Source organism: Macaca mulatta, chromosome X (genome assembly GCF_049350105.2).
Source record: "Macaca mulatta isolate MMU2019108-1 chromosome X, T2T-MMU8v2.0, whole genome shotgun sequence".
Lineage (NCBI taxonomy): Eukaryota > Metazoa > Chordata > Mammalia > Primates > Cercopithecidae > Macaca > Macaca mulatta.
This window is the reverse complement of record NC_133426.1, coordinates 48,738,861-48,750,531: the sequence shown is the minus strand read 5'-3', so window position 1 is coordinate 48,750,531 and position 11,671 is coordinate 48,738,861. Positions and strand designations below refer to the sequence as shown.

Below are 11,671 nucleotides of genomic sequence, written 5' to 3'. Positions count from 1 at the left end.
GTCATCTGAGGGTGGCTGGCCTTGTAACATGCATACTTCACTTTAGTACCTCCGCTCAAGCACCATAGGAGGTGAGGGGTGCATTGTGTTTCTTTGGGATCTTGCCCTAATGGTTATAATATGGTACAGTCAAACAGAATAAACTATATAACCTCTTTTAGAGAAACACAAACAAAAGTAATACAATTTAAAGAAGGCAAGAGGGAAGAAAAGAAAATCTTTAGCTTATGAATAAAAGAAAAAGCCTATTTGAATAGAATAAAATGCTAAAAATCCCACATTCCAATAAATATAGCTTGCCTTATAAATCAGTAGCCCTTTTAGTCCTTTAAATAGTAAGAATTTTATCACCATCATCAACCCCATTTTAAACCTTTATTATGGGCCACTTGAAGAGAAAGAGTTTTTTTGGTGGGGGTTGGTGGGGGGAGGAGACTAAGTTTGGCAACTTAGGGAAAAATGCAGTGTGTGTGTTTATAATCTTGTGATCAATTGAGTTTTCAGAAGATTAGGTGATAAATATGTACATATACGTAGTGTTAGCATAGTATGTGTGAGTGCTGTAAGTTGCTTATGGAAGCTTTAAAAAGTTATTAACTGGGCCGGGCGCGGTGGCTCAAGCCTGTAATCCCAGCACTTTGGGAGGCCAAGACGGGCGGATCACGAGGTCAGGAGATCGAGAGCATCCTGGCTAACACGGTGAAACCCCGTCTCTACTAAAAAATACAAAAAACTAGCCGGGCGAGGTGGCGGGCGCCTGTAGTCCCAGCTACTCGGGAGGCTGAGGCAGGAGAATGGCATAAACCCAGGAGGCGGAGCTTGCAGTGAGCTGAGATCTGGCCACTGCACTCCAGCCTGGGCGACAGAGCGAGACTCCGTCTCAAAAAAAAAAAAAAAAACAAAAAAAAACTAACTGGCTGGGCGCAGTGGCTCACGCCTGTAATCGCAGCACTTTGGGAGGCCAAGGTGGGCGAATCACCTGAGGTCTGGAGTTCAAGACCAGCCTGGCCAAGATGGTGAAACCCCATCTCTACTAAAAATACAAAAATTAGCCGGGCGTGGTGGCGGGCACCTGTAATCCCAGTACTTGGGAGGCTGAGGCAGGAGAATCGCTTGAACCCCGGAGGCGGAGGTTGCAGTGAGCCGAGATTGTGCCATTGCACTCTAGCCTGGGCAACAAGAGTGAAACTCTGGGCCCGGCACTGTGGCTCATGCCTGTAATCCCAGCATTTTGGGAGGCCGAAGTGGGCAGATCACCTGAGGTCAGGAGTTCGAGACCAGCCTGGCCAACATGGCGAAACCCTGTCTCTACTAAAAATGCAAAAATTAGCCGGGCGTGTAATCGCAGCTACTCGGGAGGCTGAGGCAGGAGAATCGCTTGAACCTGGGAGGCGGAGTTGCAGTGAGCCTGAATCTCTCTGAATACCTACTTGTAGTATCCCTGAACAGCCTACTGTAGGTTTAGGTTTCACAAAGAGTAAAAACAGATGCCAGGCTATAGGGCAGTTAGTTGCCATAGAGGTCCAGCCAGTTTTTGGACTCCTTTTTCATCCCAAATATTTTATTTTCCCGGAAGAAACCATGTACTGAAATCAAAGCAAGTAAATGGAGTAAAACATCTTGTTTATCACTAGATGCATTTGGGGTAGATTGTTTGCAAAGGGGGTGCTATGGACTGAATTATATCTCCCCTCCTGTAATTCATATATTGAAGCTCTAACCCCAAATGTGACTGTATTTGAGACAGGGCCTTTAGGGAGGTAATTCAGGTTACATGAGGTCATAAAAGGAGGATCCTAATCCAATAGGACTGGTGTCCTTATAAGAAGAGACATGAGGGACGCTCATGCACGGAGAAAAGACCATGTGAGGCCACACAGCAAGAAGGCAGCCATTTGAAAGCTAAGGAGAGAGGCCTCACCAGAAACCAACCCTGATGACACAGCAGCCTTTCTTGTCTTAGAAATTGTGGTGATAACTACTGGAAATTCAAAAAAGTTTTTTAAAGCAATTATGAACTTTCACCAAATAAATGTCTCTACAAGGTATTCTGTGGGCAAGTGATGGTATACAATTTGAATACCTAATTATTAGTTTGAATAACCAATGTGAAGGCACTAATTTTTTTTTTTGAGACGGAGTCTCGCTCTGTCGCCCAGGCTGGAGTGTGGTGACATGATCTCGACTCACTATAACCACTGCCTCCTGAGTTCAAGCGATTCTCCTGCCTCAGCCTGCCGAGTAGCTGGGATTGCAGGTAGATGCCACCATGCCCAGCTAATTTTTGTATTTTTAGTAGAGGCGGGGTTTCACCATGTTGGCCGGGCTAATCTCGAACTCCTGACCTCAGGTGATCTACCCATCTTGGTACTCCCAAAGTGCTGGGATTACAGGCGTGGGCCACTGCTCCCGGCCCTTCTTTTTTTTTTTTTGAGACAGAGTTTCGCTTTTGTTGCCCAGGCTGGAGTGCAATGGCGCGATCTCAGCTCACCGCAACCTCCGCGTCCCAGGTTCAAGCCATTCTCCTGCCTCAGCCTCCTCAGTAGCTGGGATGAAAAAAATCCTCAAAAAAAAAAAAATCCTTTAAGAGAGAAAAAGACTATTTAATCACCTGTTTGTTTTGTTTTGTTTTGTTTTGAGATGGAGTCTCCCTCTGTCACCAGGCTGGAGTGCAGTGACGTGATCTCGGCTCACTGCAACCTCCACCTCCCAGGTTCAAGTGATTCTCCTGCCTCAGCCTCCCGAGTAGCTGGGACTACAGACATGCCCCACCATGCCCAGCTGATTTTTGTATTTTTAGTAGAGACGAGGTTTCACCATGTTGGCCAGGCTGGTCTTGAACTTCTGACCTCAGGTGATTCGCCCACCTCGGCCTCCCAGAGTGGTGGCATTACAGGCGTGAGCCACCACACCCAGCCAAAAATCACCTGTTTTGATATGTTCGCTCAGTCTATTACAAAATTATTTCTATTGCCAAAGAGTAGTTGGAATTTTCAGCTGGCCTCAAAACCAAACCCATAATGTTAAATTGTAATCTCCATCAGGAACTTGTTGGCACTGAGTGGCTGGAAATCTCTCCTCATACAAAGAAGTATCATTTTTGCTGAAGATTTTCAAAAACATTCTCTAATACAATATTATTATATGGCTGGGCACTATGGCTCATGCTTGTAATCCCAGTGCTTTGGGAGGCAAAGCAAGATAATCACTTGAGGCCAGGAGTTTGAGGCTCACCTGGGCAACATAGCAAGACCCTGTCTCCACTAAAAAAAAAAAAAAAAAAAAAAAAAATGGCTGGGTGCGGTGGCACGTGCTTGTAGTCCCAGCTACTTGGGAGGCTGCGGTAGGAGTATTCCTTGAGCTCAGGAGTTGGAGGTTGCAGTGAACTATCATCGCACCACGGCACTCCAGCCTGGGTGACGGCAAGACACTCTCTCTCTCTCTCTTTTTTTTTTTGAGACAGAGCCTTGCTCTGTCACCCAGGCTGGAGTGCAGTGGCATGATCTCAGCTCACTGTAACCTCCGCCTGCCAGGTTCAAGCGATTCTTCTGCCTCAGCCTCCCCAGTAACTGAGACTACAGGTGTGTACCACCACGCCTGGCTAATTTTTGTATTTTTAGTAGAAACAGGGTTTCACCATGTAAGCCAGGATGGTCTCGATCTCTTGACCTTGGGATTCACCCACCTAGGCCTCCTAAAGTGCTGGGGATTACAGGCGTGAGTCACCATGCCCTGCCAACCCCATCTCTTTTTTTTTCTTTTTTTTTTTTTTTGAGACGGGGTCTCGCTCTGTCGCCCAGGCTGGAGTGCAGTGACGCGATCTCGGCTCACTGCAAGCTCCTCCTCCCGGGTTCCCGCCATTCTCCTGCCTCAGCCTCCCGAGTAGCTGGGACTACAGGCACCTGCAACCGCGCCCAGCTAATTTTTTTTTTTTTTTTTTGTATTTTTTTAGTAGAGACGGGGTTTCACCGTGGTCTCGATCTCCTGACCTTGTGATCCGCCCACCTCGGCCTCCCAAAGTGCTGCGATTACAGGCGTGAGCCACCACGCCCGGCCGCCAACCCCATCTCAAAAAAAAACACACACAGGCCAGTTGCGATGGCTCATGCCTGTAATCTCAGCATTTTGGGAAGCTGAAGCAGGAGGATTGCTTGAGCCCAGGAGTTTGAGACCAGCCTGGGCAACATAGGAAGACCCCCATCTCTACAAATTATAAATTAAAAAATAAATAGCTGGGCATGGTGGTACATGCCTATGGTCTCAGCTACTCAGGAGGCTAAGGTGGGAGGATCATGTTAAGTCTGGGAGTTCAAGGCTGCAGTGAGCCATGATTGTGCCACTGGAGTCTAGCCTGGGCAGCCGGACAAGACCCTGTCTCAAAAACAAAAACCCCAGCCGGGCGCAGTGGCTCACACCTGTAATCCCAGCACTTTGGGAGGCCGAGCGGGCAGATCATGAGATCAGGAGATCGAGACCACCCTGGATAACACAGTGAAACCCCGTCTCTACTAAAAATACAAAAAATTAGCTGGATGTGGTGGTGGGCGCCTGTAGTCCCAGTTACTCGGGAGGCTGAGGCAGGAGAATGGTGTGAACCCGGGAGGTGGAGCTTGCAGTGAGGTGAGATCATGCCACTGCACTCCAGCCTGGGCGACAGAGTGAGACTCTTTCTCAAAAAGAAACAAACAAAAGAAAAAAACAATATTGTTTAAAGGGTCTTTTTCCCCCACCAAAATGAGCATTGTATTTCAGAATATGAGTTCACATTTCATGTTTGTTTTTGTTTTTGAGATGGGAGTCTCGCACTTGTCTCCCAGGCTAGAGTGCAGTGGCGTGATCTTGTCTCACTGTAATCTCTGCCTCCTGGGTTCAAGCGATTCTCCTGCCTCAGCCTCCCAAGTATTTGAGATTACAGGCACCTGTCACCACACCCGGCTAATTTTTGTATTTTTTGTAGAGATGGGGTTTCACCGTGTTGGCCAGACTGGTCTCCAACTCCTGACCTCAGGTCATCCGCCCACTCGGCCTCTCAAAGTGCTGGGATTAATGCGTGAGCCACCGCGCCTGGCCCACATTTCATATTTTGATTAAGGAGTGAGTAGGTTTGCTTTTGATCAACATAAAGGCATACATCTTGGCCAGGCGCGGTGGCTCACGCCTGTAATCTCAGCACTTTGGGAGGCCGAGGCGGGCAGATCACGAGGTCAGGAGTTCACGACCAGCCTGACCAACATGGTGAAACCCCGTCTCTACTAAAAATACAAAAATTAGCCAGGTGTGGTGGTGTGCGCCTGTAATCCCAGCTACTCAGAAGGCTGAGGCAGGAGAATCGCTTGAACCCGGGAGGCAGAGGTTGCAGTGAGCTGAGATTGTGCCACCGCGCTCCAGCCTAGGCTACAGAGTAAGACTACGTCTCAAAAAAAAAAAAAAAAAAAAAAAAAAGGCATACATCTTAATATTGCTTTGTAATATAAATTTTCTATTTTTGATCTTCAGTTTCCTAAAAGGAATTCCCTGCAGTCAAGTGGACATTTGTCATTCAGGAAAATGATGTCACAATAATTCTTCTAAACTTCCACTGAAATAGGAAACTGAAATACATCTCCACTTTGCAGGGGGAAAGCTGAACCACAGAGTTAAGAGATGTCCAGAAACCCATCTAATGAGCTGGAAAGGCTCTTGACAGTTACACTATCTTTATATGGCCCTTGTTCAGACAAACAGATGTGTGTACATTATGTATACATACACAGATATGTGTGTTCCTGTGGATCACGGAGCCATGTCAGGGTTCTCAAAGAGAGAAATCTAATATGATGGAGTGGTTTGGTAGCTGACAGACCCATCCTTGATATCCAATTGTTCTGGTAAAATAATTCAATGAGGTTGTTATTACACAAACAGGATTGGACTTAGGAGAGAAACACTTACGAACGTTATGCAATGTATTAGATCCATCTAATCAAAATTCACTCATTCAACAAAGTTTTTTCTTTCTTTTTTTGTTAGAGATGGAGTCTCACTCTGTCGCCCAGGTTGGAGAATAAGTTTGAATGCTAAGTATGTGGCGTGGTGTTCAGCCCTGTGGTGAACAACATGGGCAGAGCTGCTGTTCTCACAGAGCCATGATCTAGAAGGAAGATGCCCAAGTCACGAGGCAGCTATTGGTTACTTGGCTCCAAAATAACAAATTTAGGATCAATTACGTTACCTGATCTTATTCTGAAGACATTGCTACAATATCGTGTCTTTGAAAATACAGTTTACTGTCTGCAAACTCAGCTAACTCATCAAAAATGTGAAATTTCTCAGTCTCAATAACTTGTTTCTCTTTTGGCAGAGCTGAGCATTTCCCTGCTTGAGAAGGTGTGATCTGCTCACTTCCATACAGAGAAATTCAGGATCCTAAACGTGAAATCTGCCCTCTTAGAACATGAAGCTGCTGGCTGAGTGTGGTGGCTCATGTCTGTAATCCCAGCACTTTGGGAGGCCGAGGCAGGAGGCTCACTTGAGCCCAGGAGTTCAAGAGCAGCCTGGGCAACATAGTGAGACCTCGTCTCTATTTTCAATAAAAAATTTTTAAAAGGAAGATGAAGCTGCTGCTGGTGGCAGGAGCTGAAAATGATGCGAGCAGAGCACCATCAGCAGCCCCTTCCCCAGGCTTCAGGTAGAGATTTCTTTAGTGTGTTCTCACATCCACACACTGGAACTTTCAGGCTCAATTTCTCTTTTGGTCTATATAATTTGCAAAACAAAATTTTTTGGCATCTGATGGCCCGGCGTGTGCAGTAACTACCTGTTAGTTTGCTCAGCTGTCATCACTAGCTGAACACTTGAGGCCTTCTTAGTCCACTCTCAGCTTGAGAGCCAAGGTGAGTAGGATCTTAAAGTGGATCTTTGACAAAACACAAGAGATCTGCCTGACTTTAATACAGGTTGTCATGCTGAGGGATCATTGAGGCACCCCTATGCCATCAGATGTCCATTGAGCATCTACTATATGCCAGGCACTTGGACCACATGATCTCATTTAACCCCCACAACAGACGCACGAGGCAGCTCCTTTTCTTTTTTCTTTTTTCTTTTTTTTGAGACGATCTCACACTGTCACCCAGGCTGGAGTGCAGTGGCGTGATCTCGGCTCACTGCAACCTCCGCCTCCCGAGTTCAAGCAATTCTCCTGCCTCAGCCTCCCGAGTAGCTGGGGTTACAGGCACCTGCCACTATGCCCAGCTAATTTTTTGTATTTTTAGTGGAGACAGGGTTTCACCATATTGGCCAGGCTGGTCTCGAACTTCTGACCTCATGATCCGCCTGCCTCGGCCTCCCAAAGTGCTGGTATTAAAGGCGTGAGTTGCTGCGCCCGGCCGAGGCAGCTCCTTTTATCCCCATTTTAGTAATGGGAATCTGAGATTCAGAGAATTTTTGTGACTTGTTTGCTCAAAGCGACACAGCCAGCGCAAATAAAGCTGTACTGTTTCCTCAGAAATCCGGCCCCCAGCTCCCACATCCCCTCACCCCATTCATATGTCAAACTCCTGTTCAACCTTCACATCTTAGCTGAGACCTCACTTTCCCCAGGACTCCTTCCCTGACACCCGGGGTTCAAGTTCTATGCCTCTCCTGTGGGCTCCCAGGGCCCCCTGGACTTACCCGTCACATTTACTATAAGCCCATATATCCCTTCTCTGTAATTGCTAAGTGGGCAAGAGACTTCCCGGCCTTATTTCCGTTTCAGGCGTGTATAGACATTTAAGAAATCGCTGGTGTCCAGACGCGGTGGCTCACGTCTATAATCCCAACACTTTGGGAGGCCAGGCAGGCGGATCACATGAGCCCAGGAGTTCAAGACCAGCCTGGGCAACATAGCGAGACCTCGTCTCTACTGAAAATGAAAAAATTAGCCAGGCATAGTGTTGTGTGCCTGTGGTCCCAGCTACTCGGGAGACTGAGGTTGAGATTGGGAGATTGCTTGAGCCCGGGAGGTTGAGGCTGCTGTGAGTCATGATTGCACCACTGCACTCCAGCCTGGGTGACAGAGTGAGACCCTGTCTCAAAAAAATAAATAAATAAATAAATAAATGCTGTTGGATGAGTGAGTAAATGAATGAATGAACTTGTGAATGAGGCATTCCAAAGGTTTCAACAAACCTTCAGCCTCCCTTAACACACACTTGCCTCCTTACATGGGTCCAGGACCCCTGCTGAGCCCGGGATGTAATACAAAAGTGAATGTGCCTGACTTTGTGGGTTTGGGTCCACAGCCCGACCCCAGAAAACAACTGATGGTCATGCAGTATGCCCTGGGCTGGAGGAGAGGTGAGCAATGCTCAAGGAATTGAGAGAGGGCAGTGCTATTTATCTGAATGTCTGTGTCCCTCCAGAAGTAGTACCTTGAAAACTTATTCCCAATATAATCATATTAGGAGGTGGGGCCTTGAACGATGATTAGTGAGTGACATCAGTGAGAAGAGGACCCAGAGAGTTCCCTTGCCTCTTCCACCATGTGAGGACACAATGAGGAGGCACCAACTGTGACCCAGAAAGCGGCCCTCACCAGCCACTGAATCTGCGGCACCTCAAATGTGAATTTCCCAGGCTCTGGAACTGTTTCTCACAGTTCTGTCATTTATGAGCTAGTCAGTCTATCATACTTTGTTTTGGCAGCCCAAATGGCCTAAGAGGAGGGAGGGAGGGCAGCTGAAGTGAACTGATGTCATTCGAGAAGGAGGCAACTAAAGTTTGGTTAGTCCAAATTAATTTTCCAATTCAAACATGAGAATGATCGCTTTGGTGGTGGTTTTTTTTGTTCTGTTTTCTTTTCTTTTTTTTTTTTTTTTGGACAGAGTCTTGCTCTCTCACCCAGGCTGGGTGCAGTGGTATGATCTTGACTCACTGCAACCTCTGCCTCCTGGGTTCAAGCAATTCTCCTGCCTCAGTCTCCCTAGTAGCTGGAACTACAGGCACGCGCCACCACACTCAGCTATTTTTTTTTTTTTTTTGTATTTTTAGTGGAGACGGGGTTTCACCATGTTGGCCAGGCTAGTCTCGAATTCCTAACCTCAAGTGATCCTCACGCCTTGGCCTCCCAAAGTGCTGGGATTACAGGTGTGAGCCACTACGCCCGGCTGAGAACAATCACTTTAATGTAAGTTATGAAATGGAGACTCTGGCCTGATACCTTTATAGTCAGATGCTGATGAGTAGGCTAAATATGAACTACTTTGATTTGTGAAGTGATTAATTACAAGTGGCTATTACTACAAGTGACTTACTACTTCCCACATGGCTCTGCTAGTCCCCTCTTTGTTATTTATTTTTATTTTTTTGAGACGGGTCTTGCTGTGTCACCCAGGCTGGCGTGCAGTGTTGTGATACCCCACTGTAGTCTCAGACTCCTGGGCTCAAGTGATCCTCTCGCCTCAGCTTCCCACGTAGTCATGAATACAGGTGTGCGCCACCATGCCCAGCTAATTTCTAAAAAATTTTTTGTAGAGGTGGTGTCTTGCTATGTTGCCCAGGCTGGTAGTCCTCTCTTTGGACGGTACAGGACTGAGCTCCCCAAAGAGGCAGGAAGCAGTTGGAGGACAGGAACAGTGACTCACATTTGTGTTCCCTCCACAGTGCCTGGGGAAACCAGACTAGAAGATAGAGCAAAGTGAGGCCAGACGCAGTGGCTCTTGCCTGTAATCCCAGCAATTTGGGAAGCCAAGTGGGGCAGATCATCTGAGGCCAGGAGTTTGAGACCAAACTGGCCAATATGGTGAAACCCCGTCTCTACTAAAAATACAAAAATTAGCTGAGCGTGGTGGTGCACATCTGTAGTCCCAGCTACTTGGGGGGCTGAAGCAGGAAAATCACTTGAACCTGGGAGGCGGAGGTTGCAGTGACCCGAGATCATGCCACTGCACTCCAGCCTGGGTGACAGAATAAGGCTATGTCTCAAAAAAAAAAAAAAAAAAAAAAAAAAAAAGAGCAAAGTGTATCATATGGGTGTGCTAATGGCTGTTTCCTCATAAATGTCTATGGCAACCTGTTTGTCTTGCAGACCCTTATTCAGAAGAGTTTTCTGATCTAATAATTTAGGATTTCACTCTTAGAGGCACCAACAGTTTGTCTCTGCCCAAGGCACAGATTAACTTCAGCCTGAGCCAAAACAGCTCTGCTCTTAGTCACTGACTGGGCAGCTAGCTGGGTGAGCTGGGAGGATGACCGTCTAGAGGGAGTAGAATTAGAACTTTGAAGAAAGGTTTCTGTTTCAGGATTTTAGGAAAGTATGCAGCTTAATTCTTTATGTTCTCTTTGCAATCCTGAAAGGAAAAGGACCATTTTATTTTTTTTGCTTGTTTTGTTTTGTTTTGTTTTTAGATGGAGTCTTGCTCTGTCACCCAGGCTGGAGTGCAGTGGCGTGATCTCAGCTCACTGCACCCTCCGCCTCCCGGGTTCAAGTGTTTCTCCTGCCTCAGCCTCCCGAGTAGCTGGGATTACAGGCATCTGCCATCATGCCTGGCTAATTTTTGTATTTTTAGTAGAGATGGAATTTCACCATGTTGGCCAGGCTGGTCTCGAACTCCTGACCTCAGGTGATCTGCCTGCCTTGGCCTCCCAAACTGCTGGGATGACAGGTGTGAGCCACTACGCCCAGCCTACCATCCTATGTTTTTATCTCGCTTTTTCTTCTGTAATAAATTGTTTTTGCCCTTTGCTGATAAGAATAGATAATATCATATCTTTTAATTTAGGAAAATAAAAGCAATTTTGGCACATTACTTCAACAGTGCAACTCGAGATCTGAATTAGAAGGAAAAAGGAGAGAATTCTCTTTTGATCATTTTTTATAAAATTCTTAAGATATGTATATCTTAAGGTATAGATTGATAGTATTTACTGTCTGTAATTGTTCTAAAATACCCAGGGTAAGGCTGGGTGCGGTGGCTCACACCTGTAATCCCAGCAGGAGAATCGCTTGAACCCGAGAGGTGGAGGTTGCAGTGAGCCGAGACCGCACCATTGCACTCCAGCCTGGGCAACAAGGGTGAAACTCCGTCTCAAAAAAAACAAAAAAGAAAAAAGATCCAGGGTAGTATATACAGGCTGCTGACCATTATGTGTACGAAATACAAGAATGTAAGAAAAGGTATGCATATTCAATGTAAAAATATATAAATAATAAACATAGGCCTGGCACGGTTGCTCACACCTGTAATCCCAGCACTTTAGGAGGCCGAGGCGGGAAGATCACTTGAGGCCAGGAGTTCGAGACCAGCCTGGCCAACATGGCAAAACCCTGTCTCCACTAAAAATACAAAAATTAGCTGGGCATGTTGGTGTACACCTGTAATCCCAGTTACTCAGGAAACTGAGGTAGGAGGATCACTGGAGCCCAGGAGGTCGAGGCTGCAATGAGCCATGGTCAGGCCACTATACTCCTGGGTGACAGCATGAGACCCCGTCTCTAAAAATACAAATTATGAGCAGCTGAGGAGAGCAGGAAAATAAAAAAATTAAAAATTAGAAAAAATTAAAAATGAAATAAGCATAAGAGAATGTAAGGTTTAGAAGGTAATCTAAGACTGTAATAGATTTTATGTTCATTTTGTTTATCATTGGCATGGATTTGCTTTTTATCTGCAAAGGTTGTCTGTGTAAGTCTGTGTATATGCATAACATA

At 46.3% G+C, this 11,671-nt stretch overlaps 1 long non-coding RNA gene across 1 annotated transcript; it reads right to left on the bottom strand.

Moving 5' to 3' along the window:
- Positions 1-3,605: 3,605 nt before the first annotated feature.
- On the bottom strand, positions 3,606-4,705 carry LOC144338601 (uncharacterized). The gene is made up of 2 exons (XR_013412848.1): positions 4,416-4,705; positions 3,606-3,685 (listed from the first exon to the last, which is right to left on the bottom strand). It is a non-coding gene; the product is annotated as an uncharacterized LOC144338601 (long non-coding RNA).
- Positions 4,706-11,671: the final 6,966 nt, after the last annotated feature.